This window comes from Pelmatolapia mariae, linkage group LG9 (assembly GCF_036321145.2).
Source record: "Pelmatolapia mariae isolate MD_Pm_ZW linkage group LG9, Pm_UMD_F_2, whole genome shotgun sequence".
Lineage (NCBI taxonomy): Eukaryota > Metazoa > Chordata > Actinopteri > Cichliformes > Cichlidae > Pelmatolapia > Pelmatolapia mariae.
Genome location: NC_086235.1, coordinates 5370546 through 5395781, shown reverse-complemented (window position 1 = coordinate 5395781; position 25236 = coordinate 5370546). Strand labels below are relative to the sequence as shown.

Sequence of the window (25236 nt, the reverse complement as noted above, 5' to 3'; positions counted from 1 at the left end):
CTCTGATGCTGAGCGAGCCGAGAAACTCCTTTCCCTCGCGGGCCTGGGCGACGGCACCGCCCTCGAGCTCATGGAGAGCATGCTGTCCTTGCTGGGCGCGGATGATGGAGGATTTCTCTTCACCCACCTCTTTCTCCGACAGTTGCCGGCTCCAGTGCGCGCTGGCCTTGCCAACTCCCCGCTATTGGCCACGAAGGATTACCGCTCTCTGGCGGAAGAGGCAGATCGCATCCTCCTTGCTACCAGGAGTTTCGGCGTCCAGGCGGTTGTTCAGGACTCACCAGCGTTTTCCCCTGCCTCCTCACCGATGCTCCAGGGACCCTCCGACTCGTCCACGGTGGCCGGAATCGCTGCGCGTTCTTACCTCCACAATGTCCTGTTTTAAGCCAGGCACTTATGCCTCCGCTCCGCTGCGTCTCAGCCACCATCTCTCTGGCAGCAACGGAGCTAGAGCCAGAGCAGGGAAGAGCCGAGCTGGAACAAACCATTTTGGGAGGGGGGGGTTTATCTATACTTTTGTTGTTAAAATGTTCCATCTCAATTACGTACTGTATGCTTTTTATAATTTAGGAGTAGTGTGTCCCACAAACAGCAAATATTGTCAAAAAAAGTAAGAAATCTTTGGGGGTGCTTTGATTCATTTTGGGGGTGCTGAAGCCCGCGCCGCAGCCCGAGCCGCCTAGAGAGGAGCTCGGCGAGCCGGAAGAGCCCGCGCCGCCTGCAGATGAGCTCGGCGAGCGGGAGGGACCAGCGCCGCCAGCGAAGGAGCTTGGCGAGCGGGAGGAGCGCGCGTTGCCAGCGGAAGACATCAGCAAGCCGGAGGGACCCGCTCAGCCAGAGCTGGAGGTCGGCATGCCGGAGGGACCTCCACGCCGCCCACGTCCAGCACGCCCTCCACGCCGCCCACCTCCAGCGCGACCTCCACGCCGCCCACGTCCAGCGCGTCCAGCAGCACGGCCGCAACGTTTTCGTCCTGCATGGCCAGCACATCGTGGATCGTGTGTTGTGGTACAGTGTCGCCCGCAGGAGCTGCCACGTCGCCGCCACCGGTGTAGTGGATTTTTGTTTGATATGTATAACTATGTAACTATATACACTATATATCTATGCGCACTGAGCATATATATTTTAACTTTTATGTGGAGTCTTAAGCACAAGACACTTTTGCTTCACCGAGGTTTAATAAGTTGGTACAGTAGCAGGGGAGTTAATGTAAGGGGAGAGTTCTCTTGAATCATTTACTTAATAATTAATTAACACAGATGTTTAAATACTGAACACATAACGATAAAATACCATACAAAATAAACACACACACACACACACTTTGAACCCACACTGAAGTGTTTTTAAACATGTAACCTATGTATTATATGTTATAAGATTGTGCCACTTGCTGTATAAGATTTAATAATTAGGATTAATGTGTGACCTTTGACCGTGTCATGACCTATTGTGATAAGCCAGAGCAGGGGGTAGTCAGTGACTGGCCTTTGGCCAAGACCTTGGCCGCTACCTGACCCCAGCAGCTGTGTTGGGCGTGTGGGAAAGTTACCCAGCAGCAGGGGGCGGGGATACTGGTCCCTATATTAGGGGACCAGAGGACAACCCCAGAGCTCTTTTCCTCCTGCTGCTGCTACCTGTCCGTCTCTGTGTTGCTCTGCTGTCTGTGCTTAAGGCTGTACCCATACGGTAAAAAAATATATTTTAAAATATATTTTGAAATATATTTCAAAATATATTGTAAAATATATTTGTTTTATTTTGAAATATATTTCAAAATATATTTTAAAATACAATTGAAAATTAATTAAAAATCTTTCAAAAATATATTTTACCCCTCATATATTTCAGTCGAAGAAAACACATTCACATGTAACAACTGGAAATCTTTATTTGATATCTAAAACAAACATAGCATATAAATCAAGCTAGGAACATACATTATGTTCTCTTGCTCTTGGCGAAGGCGGTCGCACTTTTTTTCCTCCTCTCCTCTCCCTTAGCTTCCCTGCTTAGCCTCTTGTGTCCTTGTCTAGTCTCGTGTTTTTTGTATTACTTTTCCCTGGAACACTCTCTCACAGTCTGTTCTCTAAAACCTAAAAGAGGAATTATGGATTTGATCAACTGGTCCCTGAATGCAATTGACACCCCTTTCTCAACGAGAAGTCTGGGCTTGGGTGAGCCTGAGTGCTGAAGATTTCTACCTATTCGGAACCATGATAACAGGGTTCTTGCTGATCGGAGCTGGTTTGGCCCTGACTTATCGAAGAATTAAGGAAGCGGAACCGGCTGTTCAAACCCCCACAAGGCTGCCCGCTGGGATTGAAACGATGGGACGAGGCGTGAGTTTCTCAAAATGGGCTCATTGAGTGCAGCACGGATAAGATCTTGGAGAACCACATGGCTGCCGTGAATACTCAGAACAAGACCTCTGAGTGCAAACTGATTACATCTGGAGGGGCTAGCTCGGAATAACACCTCTGAGCGCAAATTGGATCACATCTTGGAGAAGCGCACTGCGGTCGTGTGTTCTCAGAATCGGCTCTTTGAGCACAAGAATGACAACATCACGGAGCGTAAGTCTGATAACATCATGGAGAAGCTCGCGGCTCTCCAACGGGAGATTGAGTGACCAGTGTTGGACTGTTAGAACAGCTTTGAAATTCATTTGAGTTGTTCGCAGTAAAGTTAAAACCACCATCACTTCATGCGGATACCCCTTCGGCGCCAGCTGCGGTCTCAAGGCTGGAGCTGAACAACAACACCCTGATAACGACTGTGTTGAGACTGTTCTTCCCATTCTATGCAAGGCCACCTGGGTTGGCTGGAAGACTGTTTACTTAGCCTGGCAGGACGAAGGACACTGGCTGTGTCCGAATTCAGGGGAAGGATGCTTAAAATGCCATATTTGGAGGCAATGACGTCACAGCGACGCGACGAGGACTGTCCGAATTCAAAGAGCGCTCAAAATATGGCGACAAATGTGTCCTACTTTTCCGTGAATTTGAGGGTTAGTCGTGTCCGAATTCAGAGGAAGGACGCTTCAATGCCATATTTGGAGGCAATGACGTCACGGCGATGAGACGAAGGCTGTCCGAATTCAAAGAGTGCTCAAAATGTGGCGACAAATGTGTCCTACTTTGCCCTGAATTCTAAGGATGGTCCGATGTATCCTTCATGTCCTACTATATCCCAGGATTCATTGCGGGTCATAGAGGAGATTTGTTTCTGATAAGGATGGTGGTCGAAGCGGGAGAGGAAAACACTTTCAAATGTAAGTATATGAAAATCTGGTTGTACAAAAGTTAAATTGTTATAGTGGTCGTTTTGTTAAGCTTTGGGCATCTGCATAGACATGTTTCTTTTCTTTAAAATAACCGTAAACCAGTTTGTATGGGGGGTCCCGCGATTTTTCATGTAATGCCGCTTACATACAGCTAATTTAGATTTTTTCGAATTGGTGATATGTTGTGGGGAACAAAGACCAAACGACTTAATTTATTAAAACGAGGAGAAAACGATCACCTCTTCACTGGGTGAAGAATTGAGCCGCTACGGCGTGGATGTACAAGAATAAATCAGTTTACACATCATATTCATATGAGTATGGTCCTATTAACCCTCATGCTACAGCAGCGGTCCCCAACCTTTTTTGCGCCGCAGACCGGTTTATGTCAGACACGGAGCCTTTAAGGTATCGTGGATAAATACAACCACATAAAATGATCCGACCAAGACAAAAACTGTGGTATTTTTTAAATATAATAATAAACGTGAATGTGCTGTGTAATTGTGTAACTTTATTAGCAGCGTCCTCCTGAAAATGCGCCAATATTGAGAGTAACATCCTCCTCTCTGCCGCTTAATGCTCTCTGGTCGCTATGGTAATGTGTAAATATTTCTTTCAAAATAAGACACGAAACTACAACAAGGGAAAGACCCAGGGAAACCGAGTTAACGATAAAAACCCTGAAAACCATAAATTTCACACCGGAGCCTCAACTCTCGTGGCCCGGTACCAAACGACTCACGGACCGCTGCTGTACAGAACCTGTGATGTCCAGACGGTGTTCCTCTGGTGTTCTGCTGTGAAAAATTTTGGGTTTAGGGATTAACATAGTTGCCATGGTTTCCTTTCTTCTCTTATTTGTTGTGTGTGATCAGGACAATTCTGGAGAAGATGGGCCTGCAGGGGAAAGTCACCCCCTTGCAGGCCAGAAGACATGAGATAACTTTAAAGAATACAAAGTACGTATGTGTGCTATCAAGAAGATAATTCTTAAGAACACAAGTTAATAAATGTGCAATTACTAAGAGTTGTTGTGGTGTTTTTATTTGCCTGCTGTCATTTTTGATTTCCTCTGCCTTTAGGATTGCAAGTATCCAGGCTCAGGAGAGGGGGTCAGTGGGAAGCCCACTGCTGTGCTTGGCCCTGGTTTGCCCTCATGGATGAGGTGATAGGACAGAGGCCTTCCATTAAGCCTCTTGTCCAAATGTCCTCTCTCCCTGAGGACACTCCAGGGCCAAGCACAACAGTGGGTGACCAAAACGACAGCGATGACAAAGCGGCTCAGCCACCTACGACAGGGAGAAAGAGGAAAAGAGATGATGAGCTGCTAGACCTCATCAGAGAGGACATGAGGCAGCAAAGAGAGGCTGAGGAGAGGAGAGCAGGGAGAGGATGGACAGACTGTTTTCACTTCTAGAAAGATTAGTTCCCAAATGAGTTATGTATTGAGAAATTTATTTATTTGAATATATTTGTTACATTGTTATATGTGTTGCATTAGTTTAAAGGTTTTATGTTATTAATAAATTGATTCGAACAAACAGTAATTGTCACTGGACTCAATTTGATTTACAGGCATTTTTAACATGTATGAACATAACGCTAACTTTGAACAATTTTACTTGGATATTTATTTGATAGCAATAAAGTAAATAACAATAACAATTAAACAAGACTATTTCAAATACACAGTATGCAAAGATGAAAAACAGTATTTACAGTTGTTCACACAGGATTAACCTGAGTGACCTGTTCCTGGACCGTTTCTTGAACAACTGTAATAGATTACAGGAAGTCTCTGGCAGTGTTGCTGAATCTGCCCGAGCAAGATCAGACATGGATGGGGTGCTGCAACTGAGGTTTGTCTTTTCTGGTCGGGGAGTGGAGAATCACACAGGGTGGTCTGCAAAGAGCTTTAGGATGCTTCCTCCCACTGTCCACTGCATCGTCCATCCACAGGGTTTGCAGGGCTGGCTCAATCAACGGCTGCCACAGCACTAAAATGTTTTCAGAAATATGCAAGCAGGAGATGGTGGATGCTATATTATTAGTATAATCCTTTTGAACTCTGTAGCAGACAACAAAAGATTAGATTCTATATGTTTCAAAGATATTTAGTTTATATATTTTATATGATACAGTACATGTGTAAGAATGACTGATGTTGTGCCAAAAAATGATCGTCTGCCAAAAACTGATTTCCGGTTTTTGCCCTAAACTGATTGCTCGTATTTAACCTGCTATGAATAACTTGTTGGTCTATAATATGTGAAACATATGTCAAATGTTTCCCTCATCAATGATATCAAGTCACTTTGAGCCACAAGCAACATTCCTGTAACAAGGTAGAAGCTGCAATCAGTTTTTGGCAGTGACTTTTATATATCCTTTATTTATCTAGTTCACAAACAATCTTGTTAGAAATTTATTTTTTAAGAGTAATCTGGTCAAGAGGACAGCAGACAGCGCAACAAATATATCAATTGTACCTATAACCAGAGTTATAAAGATACTTGAACAACAGGTAATTATTGTATATATAAAACCCCTTTGTAAACCATGTTCACCGAAGTCTATTTACCAACATACATAAAGATATTACACATATTACACACGGAAACATTGGAAATCAGTTTTGCCAGGCGAACACTTTTTTGGCACAACGCCGGCAATATTTCAATTATCCGTGTAAATATCTCAGTAATTCCTAAATGCGTGTAGATTAAAGGAAATTATTTTACCTGGATATGATTGTCTCTGATGAGCCTAAGGTACCAAACGTGCGGGCGACGACGATAAGATTTTTCTAGCTCCTCGAGAATTAAAATTGCCCAAACAACGGAGCGACATTTCTGGGTCCATTTTAAAGTTTTCGCGCTGTGGCGCTAGCGACCGGAAAAACACGCAAGTAAGGGCGGAGTTGAAGGCTAGGAGGCTGTCCACAGCCCATCTGTTATGTTTGAATACTCATTGTTTGTTCAATAAAGTTTCTATTTTGAAAAAAAGGGGGCTGTCCACAGCCGCTCACTTCCTGACTACCCGTCTGTCTAAGGACACTACCTTGTGACGTAGGTAGGTAGTGTCCTTATGAGCATCCTTCCCCTGAATTCGGACACAGCCACTGTCTCAGCTAAACTCTGGACACATACACACACGCACACAGACATATATACACATGCTGATGTACACTCATCCCCCCTCCAAATGCCTTCGACGCTTATTCCCCTCCGATGCTGACGGTGGATCAAGGAGACCAGCGCATAGGCTGCAGGCCCGGATGTACTGTCTACATTGGCTGTCTCTCACCCTTTACCCACCCCTGTTGCTTGTCATGTGTTTCTTTGGTGTATTAGAGTTTTTTTTCATGTGCTATGTGCAGAGGTGTTTTTTTCTGTTCTCAAACTGATCTCCCTGTTGGAGCTCAGTCTGGGGGGAGTTATTTTTTCTCCTTATCTTTCCTCATGTTGTGCTTTTCCATGTTATACCCCTCTGACCTGTCTTCCCCATGTGATGTTTGTGTAATGTATGTATGGTCGGAGGGTAAGATGGCGCTGGCACGGCTGGCAGCCTTAACCCAATTTCCCTCGGGATGAATAAAGTATGATCAATCAATCAATCAATCAATCAATCAATTATACAACTTTATTCTCATAACATTATTAAAAATTGTAAAATAATAAAAAAAATACATATCTATATCTATATCTATATATATATATACACACACATATATATATACACACATATACATTTTGCTATACAAAATGCAACTGCAACAAACACTTATAAATAACGATACTGTGAATTAGATGTGAACTGCTATTAACACAATAAAGATGTGATTACTCAAAGATATTTACTGATCAATAACAAGCAGAGGAATACACACACACACACACATATATATATATATATATATATATATATATATATACACATATATGTGTGTGTGGGGGGGGGGTGTATGTGAACATAATACATACTTAAGATGTAACTTTTTTCTTCTCCAACAGTCTGAGTTCCCCTAGCTTTGAATTGACTGCAATCCCCAAAGCCCCTCTGGATACATTGGGGAACCTCTTCCTGACTGCCACTGTAACAAACAAAAGTCACAGTTGTAGTACTTTTATCACAGTTAAAATAAAAACATGATTTAAATTAGCTAGCTTCATTTAGGAAACAGATATTTCCGTTTATAGAGATACAGATATATTTTACACATAATTTTACCTTTTTTTTTTTTCCCCGATGGAAATTCTATCCAGTTCACATTACAGTAATACTAACCCCTTTTGGTCATCTATCCTTACTCTCCAGCATTCAATCTGTTGACCTTCTTCGTCTGAGTCACACTACTTCAATGCATCATCACCTCTTTGTGCAATTTTTATTGTTGCAAAGTGAGTTACTTGTGCAGTATGCAATTTTAGATACACAGTCTTCACTTACTATATATGGCTGTCATGGTTTCTTTATCAAGGGCAGTTCTTCGCTCTGCGCCGATGTCTGTTTTGCTGTGTCCTCCTATAAAAAGCATGAACATTTGAGTGTCTGACTAGTTTTAGATTTCCAAAAATCTGATCTTTGTTCATCTAAACATTTGAACTACAACATTATGCTTTTTGGTAAAGAAACTGGTGACAGAGAAGTAGGCTTTTTAAAATACTGTTAGCTAACCACTGGAACTAAATTTCAAAGCTGTTTACCTTTTAAATTGCTCTGGATCAAAACCTCCAGTGGGAAGGCAGCCATCAGAAGAACACGCACCATTGAAGTGGGTGTTTGGGCCTGAAGAGCAGCAGCCCACTGATGTTTAAGAATTTTTACTCCTGTAGCATGTGCTATCTCCACCTGTGGTTGCAATCACATAAAAAGAGTGTTTCAATATAAATTGTTTTTAAAAAAACACATTTGAGTATGCACCTACCTAAATTCTCAGCAAAAATTACTTACATATTCAGCATCACTGGTACCCTTTAAATAAAAAAAATACATACATACGAAGTCAACAATGTTGTTACAGACAGAGTGTAACTGGTTAAATAAAGGAAAGAAGGAAGAACTCAGAATAACTTAGATGATTGAGTCTTTACACTTTAATGAGAAAGATTGACATTTCTCGGTGGCACAAAGCAGAAGCAAAATACTTACTTTAGCATCACCAGATGTAGAAGCTTTGCATGAAGAGTTGGGCACCTATAAAGGATAATATTTAAAGATTAAAAAAAAAAAGACACATAGCATTGACCGCCATAAAATCACTGAATAAATATCAGAATGTGACAATGTTGCACAACTATCTAAACCTTCTTCTAAGTCATGTGACATATTTTGATGACGTAAATATATCTATACAATTCAAGTAAATAGGTACAGCATACATGTTCTGGAGAAAAAAACAACAAACAAACAAGCAAAAAGCAAAACAATATATAAGAATCCAGTAGGGTAAAAAATCTCTTTTGAAGCAATAGAGTTCATTTTGGGTGAAAAACAAAACATTGCTCTAAAATATATATACTGACACCAGCAATCAACATCCTGATTGAAATTATTTCCCTCCTAGTCAATCTACTGCTCTGTGCATGTGTCAAGCACTACGACTGTATCTATGCATATAAATTCACCATATACATCCTGCAAAAATGTCCCAAAGCGCTTACACATTCAGTCATCAACCCATTCACACACTGGTGATGGCAAGCTATATTGTAGCCACAGCCGCCATGGGACGCACTGACAGAGGTGAGGCTGCCGGACACTGGCGCCACCGGGCCCTCTGACCACCACCAGTAGTAGGTGAAGTGCAAGGTACACAACGACCGAGACCAGCAACCTTCCGACTACAGGTGAACTATTCTTTATGTACTAGCAATCAAGCTTATTTAACTAAGAAGCTTGAGATATTTGAATGTAAAATAAAATAAATAACAATAAAAATAACATGATATAACAACTTACATTAAGGATATCTGCATTTAAATCCACAGGCCAAAAGTAATATAGTAAATGTGTTATTAATATCTCCAAAAGTTGAATCTGTTCATCTTTACGTAGCGTTTTGTGGGAGAAACGTTTCGTCACTCATCCAAGTGACTTCTTCAGTCTCAAATTTACAGTATAGTACTTTGCATGTACAGGTAGCTGTGGTGTGAATTGTAACTGAATATCAGATGAATGTCAGAGAAATGAAATGTATTCATTTTTTGTATTTATCAATCATAAAACCTTCTGTTTTGTGACAACAATAACTACTTTTTGTTGGTCGGTATATTGCCCCATAAAAGATTGCAACAAGTAATGTCATTGTCATTTTAAGACCATTTAATGCCTTTGAGTGTATAATCATAAAATAACACCATAATAATGCAAGATCTTCACACTTTCAATTGACAAACAAACTACTATTTCTTAAAATATTTAGATCATGGATATTAGGTATGAAAATATTAGATACCTTAAAAAACTTGAATAAATAGTAAATTTTTTAACAAATAGAAAACAAAATGCACAAAGAACTTTTATGGAGATTTTTCCATCTACAAATTTTTCCCTTTTTTACTGTGAAAAACAACATATCGTGCTGAAAAACACAATCTTATTAAGCAATGTATAACTAGTAGTACTGGTGTGAATGACGACAAACATAGCTAGTGTTTGGGAAATCTGTTATAAAACAGTTATTATTTCAATAGTTATGCTTAACATGTGACATAATATCACGTGACACAGACACTGCGTAAAAAACCACAACAACTAATACTTACTTTAGGAGAATGAGGGAGGGTAGCATCAGGTTGAGACTTTGACATCTGTAAGAGAAAAACTGATGTATTAGAAACAACTCGCTTAAAAATACATTAATGTGGCAGACTGTTCCCTGTTCCGATGATCCGTACAAGTACAATCAGAGCTATCACAACAATGGGGCGGTGCCAAGTGGCTGCAACCCTAGGTACAATGTACAAGTACATATAACTACATATTATGTGAATAAAGCAAGAATCTGTTTAGGTTACGCACACTGCTGACTGATGCTTGTTAGGTTTATATGATTGTAAACTGCACAAAAACAACAAAGCAACAAAATTAATGATAATGACAAACAAATTGATTAGATTTCACTTACGTCAGGAAGATCTGCATTCATTGTCATGGGCTGAAATAAATAGGCACAAACATTAATGCTAAACAACCAAAAGAACCTCCAGAAGGCCTTAAAATGATTAAAAAGGCAAGGAAATTTGGAACATTGTAATTAGTGATTATTAATGAAGCATAGCTGTGCTTTGTTTCTAACCTTGGTAAGTAAATGATCTGTAGCCTGAAGGAGAGGTGGGATTTCTGTGAAAGTCAAATTAAATGTGAATAGGTTTTGATAGTCTTTGTATATAACAAGTGTAAACACACACATAACACATGCAATAGTACAGTACTTACTTTCAAGTATTTCATTTTTCAGCCTCTCGTTCTCTCTTTTTAGATTCGAGTTCTCTTCTCTCAACTGATTAATGACACGCTGTAGATGTTCAATTTTCTTTTCATTCCATAACCTTAGATCGTTTTGTTGGTCTGTTGGGTATGTAGGTATGCCTAAAAAAATGAAACAAAAAACTCTCTCTTTAAAAGCCACCTTAGTGATTCTGTATGAAGGAATGATCTCAGAGCAGTTGTGGCAAAATGTTGGAAAAATTTTGAATAACAAATTGTTTAACTAATAAATTCTTATTCTCAAAAAGATAAACAATAAGCACAAATGTATGTGTGTGTGTATGTATACAGTCAAGTCACAATTTATTTAGACACCTTCAACTAGGGCTGTGCGATGTGACCAAAATCTCATATCCTGATAACGACATAAATCACAAAAATTTAACATTTTATGTAAATTATGTGAATCTCGGGCAACTCGACTTGCGTGAAGTGTTTCCAGCTGGGCATCGTGTACCTGGAGTCGAGTGTTTTAACCGATGCATGAAATGTTACATAAGTTGTATGTAATAAACAACGTGCTGCGGGGAAAAGTCTGTTCTAACCATACTTGCCAACCTTGAGACCTGAGAATTACAAAGACATTCAAAAGGGCTGTTGGGGGGGGGTTACACATGCATATATATATATATATACAGTTAAGCCCATAATTATTCATACCCCTGGCAAATTTTGACTTAAAGTTACTTTTATTCAACTAGCAAGTTATTTTTTGACTGGAAATGACACAGGCGTCTCACAAAAGATAATAAGATGATGTACAAGACGCATCATTGTGGAAAAAAAATATTTCTCAGCTTTTATTTACATTTGAGCAAAAAGTATCATGTCCAGAAGTATTCATACCCTTCACAAACTGTCACAGTCTCTGGGAAAATCCAAAGTTCCATCCATTCCAAATAGTCAAAGCTGTTCTAAAGCATCCTAATTACCCTGATTAATTGGAAATAGCTGTTTTAATCAACTCAACAGGTGAAAAACAGCAGCTCTCTGCAGGTGGTTTGTAGACAGTCATGGTTAAGACAAAGGAACTCAGTGAGGACCTGCGGCTGCGCATTGTGGCTGCTCACAAGTGAGGAAAGGGCTACAAGGCCATATCCAAATGTTTTCAAGTTCCAGTGGCTACAGTGCAAAGTATTATTAAAAAATACAAGATGTTCCGCACTGTGGAAAATGTCAGAGGACGTTGTCGGAAGCCAAAAGTGACACCTGTGCTGGCCAGGAGGATAGTGAGAGAGGTGAAAAAGAATCCAAGGATCACCACCAAGGCCATTCTGGTGAATCTGGGCTCTGCTGGTGGCAATGTCTCAAGGCAGACAGTCCAACGGACACTGCACACTGCTGGGTTCCACGGATGCAGACCAAGGAAAACGCCACTTCTCAAGATAAGGCACGCAAAAGCTCGTTTGGCCTTTGCAAATGCTCATCTGGACAAAGAAGAAGATTTCTGGTCTTCAGTGTTTTGGTCAGATGAAACAAAAATTGAATTATTTGGTCACAATGATGTTGCCTTCATTTGGCGTAAAAAAGGAGAAGCCTTCAACCCACAGAACACCATCCCCACTGTCAAACATGGTGGTGGGAACCTAATGCTTTGGGGGTGTTTTTCAGCCAATGGACCAGGGAACCTAATCACAGTAAACAGCACCATGAAAAAAGAGCAATACATGAAGATTCTCAACAACAACATCAGGCAGTCTGCAGAAAAACTTGGCCTTGGGAACCAGTGGACATTTCAGCATGACAATGACCCAAAACATACAGCAAAAGTGGTGAAGAAATGGTTAGCAGACAACAACATTAACGTTTTGCAGTGGCCTAGCCAGAGTCCTGACTTGAATCCAATTGAGAATCTGTGGAGGGAGCTAAAGATCAGGGTGATGGCAAGAAGACCCTCCAACCTGAAAGATTTGGAGCTCATTGCTAAAGATGAATGGGCAAAAATGCCTGTGGAGACATGCAAAAAGCTGGTCTGCAATTATAGGAAGCGTTTGATTGCTGTAATAGCCAATAAAGGCTTTTCTATTGATTACTGAGAAGGGTATGGATAATTCTGGACATGATACTTTTTGCTAAAATATAAATAAAACCTGAGAAATATTTTTTTCCACAATGATGCCTCTTGTACATCGTCTTATTATCTTTTGGGAGACACCTGTGTCATTTCTGGTCAAAAAAGAACTTGATGGTTGAACAAAAGTAACTTTAAGTCAAAATTTGTCAGGGGTATGAATAATTATGGGCTTAACTGTATATATATACAAAGCAGGTATACATATATATATATATATATATATGTATATATATATATATATATATATATATATATATATATATATATATATATAAATTAGTATATATGTGTGTGTGTACCTGTGGCAAAACACTCACCTTTTTCTTAGCTGCTGGTTCGTCTACCTCTGTGGCCTCAAGGAGTTTCATAGAAGGTTTACTTTTTCTCTTAAGCACCTCTGGCTTGGGTAGTTGTTCCTCAATTTCCTTAAGTTTTGTTTGCAAGGTTTTTTCCCTTTCTGAGGAGGCAGAATAATAAAAAAAAAGGCTAAAGTACATCATAATAAAATTGATTAAGTTACATATTTTGATTAACAAATAAGCGACAATAAAGTAATATTATATTGGAGAAAAGGCACCTGCTAGCTTGATGATGGAGGCTTCATAGACCGGCCACCCGCCTTTTGGCTCCTTGGCGCCTTGTCGCCACTCCACCAAATAAACATCCTTTTCCTCCAAACCGTCCAAGTATTCCTCCTCATCAAAATCCCGAATGTGTTCAGTTGGCAGAATTGAGAACTTTCCATCTTCCGACCACTTAATTAACGCGAACATTATCCGCTTGTGTCTTCCCGTCTGTATCGCGGCAATTCCACTCACTGTCGGAAATTGCGCCTCAGAGGTCGGTTATATTTAAAAAAAAAAAAAGGAAAAAAAAAGAAACAACAACTAACAAACAGATTTTTTTGCGCGTTGTTGTGTTGTTGTTTGGGAATATTTAAATATTTACTTTTTACGTATTACTTTTTATTTTATCTTAATTTATAAAAAGCACAATGGCAACGCACATGCGCATACTCTGCTCCGCACATTAACCTACAGATCTAGAACGAATACGCTGCATTTTTTGAATAATCTCTGGTGAGCATAGATTTCATAGAAAAAAAAACATACTATATTGTTTTAAGTGTTTACCTTTTTTCGATTAATCCTGTGACGTACAAAGACTGACGCTTTTAGGACTTTACGTTTAAGTTTTTAAAGTTTTTCTTAAGGTGTGCATTGCGCGTGCAGACCCTCTCGGAAGCAAACGCTACAATTTTGCGAACTCCCTGGAAAACTGCTCGGTAAGCATATATTTCACAGTAACATGCTACATTTATTTTATATGTTGCAGTTTCTGTTTTACAATCCTCGATGTTTTCTTCAATATAATTTTAATTTCATCAATAGGTCACATGTGAGTCAAAATGAGCGAGCCTCCTGAAAGGATTTCGTATAAACGTTATCTAACTGATCCTGAAGAGGAAATTCCTTCAAGAACCAAACGGAGATGGGCACAAAAAGAAAGGTGTGTTGGTAATGTAATATCCCTCACTCTTTAACATTAACGAATGCCATAGGGCCGCACAATCAATTAATCTAGTGGCAATCACTAAGGATGCCACAATTATGTAATCGTTCAAAGTGGCAAATAATCGTCCACTGCATGCTTAAGACGTTTGTTTGTTTTTTATCAAGAATAAACAAAGCCAATGTGTAACAGACATTTGGGGTTTAATACTCCAGAATAGCATTGAAGGATTTACAATTAGTGTTTTCAGCTTATGTTCTTGTAAAAATAGGACATGCAGTTGCTTAAAACAACATCATTCTAAGTAATTTTTATATAATGTAATTAATAACCACAATGAAAATATTAAGGAAAAAATGACAATCTTTATAAATTACCATAGCATAAGGTACGATAAATGTACTCTGGCTCCCAAATGAATGATCTGGAGTTTTAAACAGCGAGGCTATGTCTAATCTGCTTATTACTGATCAATAAACATCTTTATAAGTGATCACATCTTTATCGTTTTAATAGCAGTTAACTTAGAGTTCAAATATAGCAATAAGCAATTTAGATTTTCTTTCTTGTATATTTTCTTTTTCAGAATTAAGGTTGCAGAAGAAGAACTTCAGAATGTTATCAAGGAATGTCAAAAGGTATGCCTTATGATATAATTGGTGGTTCAATTTGCATTTTTGTAAATTCATATATATATAAGTTGTTCTAAACCTTTATGAATTTCCTTTTAACATAAAATAATGTTGATAATCAAACAGTTGCTGGTCCATCTTGACATAGTATGGACATAGTATGAAATAACAATACTATGGAAGTCAGTAGGGACAAGAAACTGGTTACCAGCATTCTTGAAAATATCTTTTTTTGTGTTCAACAGAACAAAGAAACAGGTTTGGAACAACTTGAGGGTGATGATTACCAAAATAAAGTTTTATTCCTTTTTCCTTTTTATCTTATCATCCATTTTATCATATCCCTTAGCATTTAATTACTTCAGTTATACCAAATAATAAATGATTGATTAATATTACTATTAATAAATGATCTTATTGGTCTCTTTTTAAGGTTAGTATTGGAATACAAACATTTTGGGTTAACTGTAATGAAAACACTTTTAATGCATAAATCTAAATTGGATTTATCATGAATATTGGACTATAGATTTGTTGAAATAAGTACACCATAGTTAGTTGAATTTTCAAGTCAAGAAATGAAATCAAAAAGATCATTAAATTTCTAGACATTATTTTTTAAAGAATATTCATGAATTAGTGCATTGATAGAAAAAAATAAAACAAGTAATCATTGTTCTAATTATTATTTTTACAGTAATTTCTACTTTCTACTGCAATCATATATTCTTACAGAATTTATCATGAAAGAAAGCACTAAGCATTCATTTTGAGAGTTAATCTTGGACAGCCAAAGCCCACTTAAATTTTGGCAAGACTGAATGGACATGTCAAATAGTGCACAATTAGTGAATAAGACCAATTTCAAATGTCTGCTGTAATGTTAAAAAAAGAGATGCATAAATACAGTATATATATATCGGTGAGATATAATGTCTATATCTCACCGATATAGACATAAATGCGTCTATGAGTCCACTAGGCTGATGCTCTTACACTGAAGATTTGTAATGTGATGTTTACAGGACCCATAATTCTCACTCTCTCTCTTCTCTTTTCAAGGAAATCCCAGACACCCTTCCAGAAGACAGAACTCTGCCGATGACTAATGATGAAGAGTGCACTGCAGGTCCTGTTCAGATAGAGGTCCCAGTGGATTCAGGTCAAACTAAAGAGCAAAATCAACTACTACTTCTGGCACTTAAGCTCAAACACAGTTTGACCAATGACTGTCTTGAAGATATCATGAAAATCCTTAATGTTGTTGGTGGCAGTGATTCAGCGTGCAGGACAAAATATTCATTTTACAAAGCTTTTGATGATACAAAAGACATCATGAAAATCTGTTATGTGTGTGAGCAGTGTAGTAATATAATGTCAGCTGAGCTGGACCAAGTTCATTGTGTTCAATGCAACATCACCTATGACAAAGCAAGTAGGTTTACCAATAACTTTTTCATATACCTCTCCTTGGAAGATCAAATCAAAAATCTCTTGAGAATGCCAGGAATTACAGATGAATTAATAGGAAGGCAAACAGAAACATCTACTTCTCTCAGTGACATTTGTGATGGTTTTTTGTATCAGAAAGCTTTAAGTGGTTCAGAAACGGCCCTTCAAACCCTCAGCTTAACATTTATCTGTGATGGTGTCCCAGTTTTTAAAAAGTCCCCTTGTAGTATTTGGCCCCTTTTATGCACCATTAATGAATTGCCATTGAAAACAAGACAGGATAATGTGCTCCTTTGTGGACTATGGTTCGGGGATGAGAAGCCTCACATGAGAAGTTTCTTAAAACCTTTCATTGATGAGTGTGTGGACCTACAGGACAGTGGTTTCACATGGGAAAATGACAAAGGCGTTTCTGTCAATACAAAAGTAATCCCTCTAATTCTAATGAGTGACTCAGTTGCCAGACCTCTGATCCAGAATTTTAAACAGTTTAATGGTGAATATGGATGCTCCTACTGCCTTCATGAAGGAAAGGTAGTTGAAAAAGGCAGAGGATTCACTCGTGTATATCATTTTCAGAAGGACATTCAACTCCGCAATCAGGAACAAACTAATGAATTTGTAGAAGCTGCGCTACAGTCTGGTAAAGCTGTTATGGGTGTTAAAGGGCCAAGTATGTTGTGTAGACTTCCCAGTTTTGATATTATCGAAGGGTCTGTCCCAGACTACATGCATTCAGTACTTCTGGGTGTTGCAAGAAGTGTAACAGGGCTGTGGTTAAACAGTGAAAACCATGAAAAGCACTGGTATATAGGTAGGTCTACAAAACTGTTAGATGAAATGCTTTTAAAGATTAAACCGCCATGTAATGTACCTCGTGTGCCAAGGTCTGTCACATTGAGGAAATTTTGGAAAGCCCATGAGTGGTATATGTGGCTCTTTTATTATAGCTTACCTGTACTAAAAGGTGTATTGCCAGAACCACTACTGAATCACTGGTCTAAACTAGTCAAGGGAGTATCCCTTCTGTTGGGCGAAAATATAACCAGAGAGCAGATTACTGAGTCTGAGGCACTTCTAACAGATTTTGTGAAAGACATGGAGGTATTCTATGGGGAAGCTAATCTGTCTTATAATGTCCATCTTTGCCTCCATTTACCAAGAAGTGTAGTTAACTGGGGGCCTTTGTGGGCTCATTCCGCCTTTGTGTTTGAGTCTTACAATGCTAAACTACTAGACATGATCAAAAGCACTCAAGGGGTTGCGCTACAGATTGTAAAAATGTTCTGGCTACAGAAGGCTTTACCATTTTATGGCCAGACTTTACTTAAAGATGCCTGAATGCAAGGAGATATTTGAATCTCTAACAAGACCTAAACAGTTAAAACATGTAACTCGCACACATGGTATCACTGCACTTAATCTTCCTAAAGTGCGATTAATTAGGAGGGATGACTATATGGCACTGAGTCGTTTTGGGGTACAAAGGAGCAGAGTACAGTACTTTCAACGAATCATTACAAATGGCGAGGTGTTTCACTCAGAAGATTACAGTCGTGTACTCAAACGTAATTCATTCACTGTTATGTTGAATGATGATGATCAAAATTTCTTTAACATTAAACGATTTGTATTATGTCAAAATGAAAGTGGAGAGACGTGTTATGCCATTGGAAGATTCTATGAACGAGCAAAGCATAGTCTCTGTGCCTCAAATCCAAGTTATTTTGAACCAGTATCAAAACGTCTTGGGCATCTGACAGGTATTCTTGCTGCAGAGATCAAATGCAAATTAATGATCATTCACACTGAAAAACTAAAAGTTAATTACATTTTTAGAAGCATTAATCAGTGTGAATTCCTTAAATAAGGTTAAACATGAGAAAACATGATTTTTTTCAGTGCCATGTGGTATTTTTCTGAAGTGATTTTGAACCAGTTCATTAAAAAAAAACATACATAATTAAACATTAAATGGTAAAACGTCAGATATACATTACATTAAGTCATTAAGTGCTATATATTGCATCATTAAAGGAACACTCCCTCAGAGTTAATACGTTGAGTCTGACCATTTTGGAATCCATATAGTTGATTTGTATGGTGATAACACTTTTAACATAGCTTAGCATACATCATTGAATCCGAAGGGACCGTGAGCATTGCATTGAAAAATGACCAAAGACTTAATGGTCAAACTCAATTTTTTTTTATTTCTGAGGGAGATGGAGAATGAGCTTATTTCCAAAAAAAAGTGGACTGTTTCTTTAAGTACTATATTGTATATAATGTCAAAAACTAAAGTGTACATAGCAGTTGTTGTGTTTTGTGTACTGTATCACTGATAAATAATTTCAAAGTCAAGTGAATGCTAATATTGTGTGAAATACTGTAAGCAAATGAATAAATAACCTAATTCTTGCTAGACCTTTGACTCTGTTTTGTTTGAATCCAACTGTTTTTGTAGATGTGATTAGATGCAGATGTTGTTACTTTTATTATTTTTATTATTATTGCACTAAATACATTTGAAATAAGGGATACTTTGATATACATTCTACTGTAAGGTTGGAAATGTATTTTCTTGAACGCAAATATATTTTGAAATGTATTTTGGTTAGAAAGAAATATATTTTCAATTTCAAAAATATATTTTTTTGGAGCATCACAAATACAAAATATATTTACCATATATTTTAAATATATTTTGGCCGGGAAAAATGTATTTTTTTACCGTATGGGTACACCCCGGGGTTTTGCTTTGCTTGTTTTCTGCTCTGTAATTTTCTTGCTAAATGTCTGTATGTATTTTTCCTGCTGTTCATATGATTCAGTGTATTAAACTCTGTTCCAAGAATTCTACTCTTTTACAGAGAATCTTTTTGAGTGTCTTGATTTTAATTGGATTTGGATCTCCACATCGTTGGTGGGAGAAGGTTATCAGGATGGCTTCAAAATTTGCGACCACATTTGGCGACCACGAAGGGCCAAGGAATTAAGGTGATTGCTGGGAGCCTTGGGGAATGTCAAAGCCTTGCACATCAGAGAACACCAAGCGGCCGCTACAATGAGGTAATGTTGTGGAAGTTTTTCCACTTAAATAAAGCCTGCAGACGAGCGGTGAGTTGTAGCTAACATTCTTTAATCCAAACACACAAAGACAACAGACAACCAAGCTTGGTGGAGAGCCTGCATGACGCGGAGCAGGGTCAGCAGAGTCTCACTGAGCCTAGCATGGCTCTCAGTTTAAATACCTTCTTCAGGAACAAAAGGCAGTACACAGCTGTTTCACACCTTAAGGTTCACACTCCCTTGCTACCTCCCAGAGTCCTTGAAGAGACAAAAGACTCTTCCTGTGGAGTGGTCTGCTCCCCCCCAACTTCCCTCTTACAGTATGGGTGTCAGACATGGCATTATACAATAAAATAATGTGATTAGTACATAAGGGAAAGAAATTCCATTACAATCCCACCCTTTGATTCTTAAATCAAGAATCACATTAAAACCAGAATTTCTTTCCTGACTTTCTGTATATCACATCAACATTATTTTACACTTAAAGGAGTTTCACACTGTGTATCCTCACTTCACTGTTCTCCCACCACCCTTTGTTCATCTTTAATCCTCCCCACAATCTAAGCTCTCACATGCAAATGGCTACAACAATGATACAGAGGAAAGGTCTTCTCCAGAGTATCAAAGTACTTTGCATGGCAAAGTGAAACAGCATTGGGTGGTCATTCTCAGTCACAGTCATGGCTCCTGGTGTCTGTGCCATTTACAGAGTCATAATTCCAACGCTGGTCTCCCTCTGTGCTGTCACTTTTGGAGCTTGGCATGCTCTCTTCATCCCTCGATTTCTGTTCCAACGCGGCTGTAGATTTAAGGCAGAGCACGTCGTACACCTTAGTTGTCTTCCTCAACGTCAACGGCGAAACTCTTTCATTTATTTTAAGATTTTGCTGTTCAAAATCTCCTCGTGACAATCTTTTGGAAGCCCAGTGGTGCAGCCCACTGTCGTTTGTCTGCTGTCCTGTAGATGGTCCCTGCTTCTCACTGGTCCTCTTGAAGCGTTCTCTCCCAGTCATTGACTGTATCTGCATCAATCCTTCCATATCTCTCAAGTCACGGTCTCTGCAATTTAAAAATGAAAGCTTCCACGGAAAACCCTCTTTTGCCCTATGTCAGCTTAGCACACTTAGACATGCACAATAAAGTTGTGCATTGTCACTTAAAAATTCCCAGGGCTTCTCCCCTGGAGTAGTTTCACTCCAGGCCCTGTCATACGAAAACATTAGCCAGTGGTGTGTCCTGCTGTAAATCATGTGATTAGATCATATGATTAGCCCTCTGCTGTGGAAAAATAGATGTTAGCGCAGTGCATCTGTATGCACACTTTTCCACAGTGACCTCTGCACTGTAAACAATACAAGGTCATGAATAACACACCGCTGGTAAATTCAAAGACACAGAAAGTGGCGATTAAAAGGTTAAGTCAGCACGGCCCAAAAGCCCATGCAACCTGTTGCTGTCACCTTTCTGCTCCTGTAAAAAGAAACATACATACATCCACCCTTTGTCACTGTCTGGGTGGAGGTGCAATCTTGCATACTGGTGTCAAGTCAGTCAAGCTTTTGTCAGTCCAGTCAGTCCCCATTTTTTATTTGCTGACAGTAGAACCTTTTGTGACGCAATAAGTTTCTACTGCCAGCAATGATGTCATTTCAAAAAAGAAAAAATGATTTAGACTGGATTACCTCGCTGAATCCTTTTTGGCAGGGACTTGTTTTCTGATTGTCCCAAATAAGTGGCTTTCTCCCGAGCCCATTTTAATTTTTTGGAGAAACTCACTTGCGATTGTTCAACATGTTGTGTAGCGCTTTCGATCCCGATCTTGCAGGCCTGCCTGAAAAAAAGAAAACTGCCAAACAAAAATCTCAGTGCACTGTTAAAAATCAAAAAATATGAAGGCCTCTTTTAGAAGTTGTCTAAGCATACTCTCTTAGAATGATAGATCAAAACAACTAATTGGCAGTTTCAAAGTGGTACCAAAAGAAAATGCAAAATCCCCAAAACTTTCATCCACCAGTCACACACCTCACACAACAATATTCTATTAAATGATGAGTTTTGTTTCCCCCATGTAACCAGATGTGTGTTATGATAAGACCTCCCCCACACATCAGAAACAAGAAACTCAATAATCTATTAGTCTCCACTCATCTGACCCCCCTGCAGCATTCTGTTCACCCCTGCAATGATTCAGTCATCCTTCCCCAAAATAATACTAGTTCACTAGTCTATGTATCACTTCTTAACCCACTAAGTGAACCGGACAAGATGATGGTGACAGCAATGCATGCTTAAAATACTATTTGGTCTTCATGAGCTTCATTGTGTGTGTGTTTGTGTTAGTAGGATTAATGCATTTTTCTGTTTGTGTAATTTTTGTGTACCTCTCCTCTTTGCGGTGCTCCAGACACTTTTCAATTCTCCACGCAAGGCAGTCGTTCTCTCTTCCCAGTTTCCTAAACCCAAATTTCATTTCCCACACTAAAACAGCCATGTTCTCCCCTGCTCCTTCCACTGTGGTCTCATCTCATCTCTCCCCCTTGCAGAAGTCCAGTGAGTCAGTTGTCTTTCAGCGTCGTCCTGTGTTTTCCACTGTCTCATTTTGCTCCAACAGTGGCAAATGTCCAACTCAGGCAGTCTTTTCAAAAGTCCATTCACACGCAGTGAAGTTGCAGCTCGTTGGAAATGCACATCCATCCATCCAGTCATGATGATGCCATTTTTCTCCTTGCTGTCGCTGTCTTGCACAGCTGTTGCTGCTGCTGCTGGACCTTTTCTTCACTGCTCAGGGTGCTGCTGTGAGCTCTTGATATCCATCTCGTTGTTCTGGAACTGAATTTCTTGTCTTCAGGGAGAGATTCTTGGAGCTTGTGTTCTCAGGGTGACAAACACATGGAAGTTAAGCTGTAAAACAATTCAGCCAGAACTTGGCTTGAGTGTTTCTAATGGTGTTGACCTATAATTTTTCCCGACTGCTGAACGTGGAAAATTGATCCGGGTCTGCTCTTCACCTGCAAGTGACACACTGAGACATTTTGATCATTGTTCTCATTGCTTAAAACAACACGTCTCCCCTCTCTGGTTCTGAACTCCCCTTTTTTCACATTTCATTTCATTTTTCACACACATTTTTGTGTGTTCACCCTAGGGAAGCTGGTGGTCTGCAGTACCTCCCTCTCCCGCTAGTTGGAAACAACTTTTACACACATTTCTACACTCCTCTCTTTTTTTTTTCTTTTTTTTTTTTTGTTTTCCTTGTTTTTGTTCCCCATTTTCAACATTTTTTTTAACCCCATTTTCACTGTTTTTACACACACAATCTTTTCCCACACAACCATTCTCTGCAATCTTACACACCACACATTTACTCAGTTCTTACCATACAGTCACGCATTGAGTTTTGTCTCTGGCCGCTCGGCGCAACGTCTGCTGCTACTGGATCTAGATCCCATAATTACATTCAGAGCGTCCTCTGCAATGGCCTTCTTCCCTTACCGGCAGAAAAGTGCTAAAATACCGTCACTCCACACACTCTATTGTGCAGACGTGATTATCAACGGTGGACTCGAACCACCGTTCCCTGTGATGGACCGGTGTTTCTGCAATTACTCTGGCAGACAACTGCTTTTCTTTTGCACAACACCGGAACCGAACACAAGCCTGGGGACTCGAACCCCAGGATTTTCCCTCCGGAGACTCGAACTCCGGAGAAGCAGGCACTTCACCACTCGGCCAGACAAAAAACTCTCCATGACTGTATACAAAGTTAGCTACAACTCACCCATCTGCAGGAGTCCCCTCAAAATCGATGGTCTCGGTGGTGACTGAAACACACGGCTCCGTGACTCCTCCATTTCCTTTGCTTCAACAGCTGGTAGGACAAAGGTACCTTTTTCCTCAGGGGTGATCAGCCCATCCACGGAACCGTTGTTCAGCGACCACACGGACCACCCTGCTCGCAGCGCCATTCTGTTGTGGAAGTTTTTCCACTTAAATAAAGCCTGCAGACGAGCGGTGAGTTGTAGCTAACATTCTTTAATCCAAACACACAAAGACAACAGACAACCAAGCTTGGTGGAGAGCCTGCATGACGCGGGGCAGGGTCAGCAGAGTCTCCCTGAGCCTAGCATGGCTCTCAGTTTAAATACCTTCTTCAGGAACAAAAGGCAGTACACAGCTGTTTCACACCTTAAGGTTCACACTCCCTTGCTACCTCCCAGAGTCCTTGAAGAGACAAAAGACTCTTCCTGTGGAGTGGTCTGCTCCCCCCCAACTTCCCTCTTACAGTATGGGTGTCAGACATGGCATTATACAATAAAATAATGTGATTAGTACATAAGGGAAAGAAATTCCATTACAGTAAGCAGAGTTTTTTTTCCTGCTCAATGTTGGTGTTGTCTGAGTGCAGAAGGGGGGTTCCACCTTGGCTCCTAGTAGATTTCACCTAACCTTGAAAAGGACTTTAATCAAATGGTCGCTGTTATTCTAAGTGATAAAATGTTACACTGTAAAAATAATGTTAGTTGCGGATGCTGAAGGAATGGAGTTTAATACTGCATCATATGTGTGTGTGTTATTCCTGTAACTTGTGTGACCCGCGGGGGGAGTGTGAGTGAGCGCTGTGTGTGTGCGTATTTGGGGTTTTTGTGTGTGAGAGGCTGCTCTGCCCTGTGCTGGAGTATGACTCCAGGGCTGTGTTGGGGGAGTTTGGGTTTATCTTTCCGCTATTCTTTAGTGCATCTGAAGAATAGGCATAAGTTGCGCAGAAGTAAAAAGTTGAAGTGATGAAAAGTGATAAAAGTGATAAAAAGTGATGAAAAGTGATGAAAAGTGAAATATATGTCGGTACCCCCAAGGTGGTTACCGCTGGAAACCTAGTTATCCATTTAGGTAGATAAGGTGACACAGGCTAACTAGGTTAACCATTTAATTGGTTAACCTGGTTAACCCAAGTGAATTGCTAGGTAGTCAGGTCTGCTCGGGCTTTGGGGGATTTTTGGAGATAAGAACTCAGCACGTAACGCGGGGGCTTGGGGCTCGCAGTGGGATTCTGAGGGCCTTCGAGTCCACCGGTCTGGACACGCTGGGTAACTGCGCGCGTCGCTGTATGAAAGGCGACACCTTCGGCCAAAGTGTAAATATGTAAATAGCTGTTACTAACCCTTAAGTATAATCGCTGCTGTAAATATTGCTAAGTAGTAGTCTAGAGTATAACCATGTATTGCTGTAAATATTGCTTAAAATAACTCTTGCCGTAAATAAGAGTTAGAGGAATACGCGTAAGGGGTGGGTTTTGATAAATAAATACGGAAAAGGGAAGTTAGTAGGTAGATGAATAAAAGTTGTAGAGGGACTGATTTGAGAGACTTAAAAAAAACTGAGCTCTCTGTGCTGCAGAGTGCTGTGTCTGCAGGCAGTTTGTGAATCATCCCTACGGTATGTGGAGGAGTGAGAGGAGCATCAGAGCAGTGAAGAGAGATAAGTCGGCAAAAATTAAGAGTTGTTGAATATAAAGAGGAAAATAGACACTGCTGCTGAAATATAATGCTGTTGTTTAAGGAATTTAAACAGAAAGATCTGTAGAAATAATATTTGTCAAGCAGCAATATGAAGTAAGGTGGAAAATTTGTGGGTAAATTTGAGTAAAAGAAGATATTAATTACCAAAATAGGGATAATGAGTAAATAGGGATAGCAGGCACTTTTTTGGAT

The 25236-nt window shown here is 39.7% G+C and overlaps 1 long non-coding RNA gene across 1 annotated transcript; it reads left to right on the top strand.

Annotated features, from left to right (window-relative positions):
* The first annotated feature begins 3120 nt into the window (after positions 1-3120).
* On the top strand, positions 3121-4565 carry LOC134634994 (uncharacterized). Its single transcript, XR_010094910.1, has 3 exons — positions 3121-3277; positions 4168-4251; positions 4375-4565. It is a non-coding gene; the product is annotated as an uncharacterized LOC134634994 (long non-coding RNA).
* The last annotated feature ends 20671 nt before the right edge of the window (positions 4566-25236 follow it).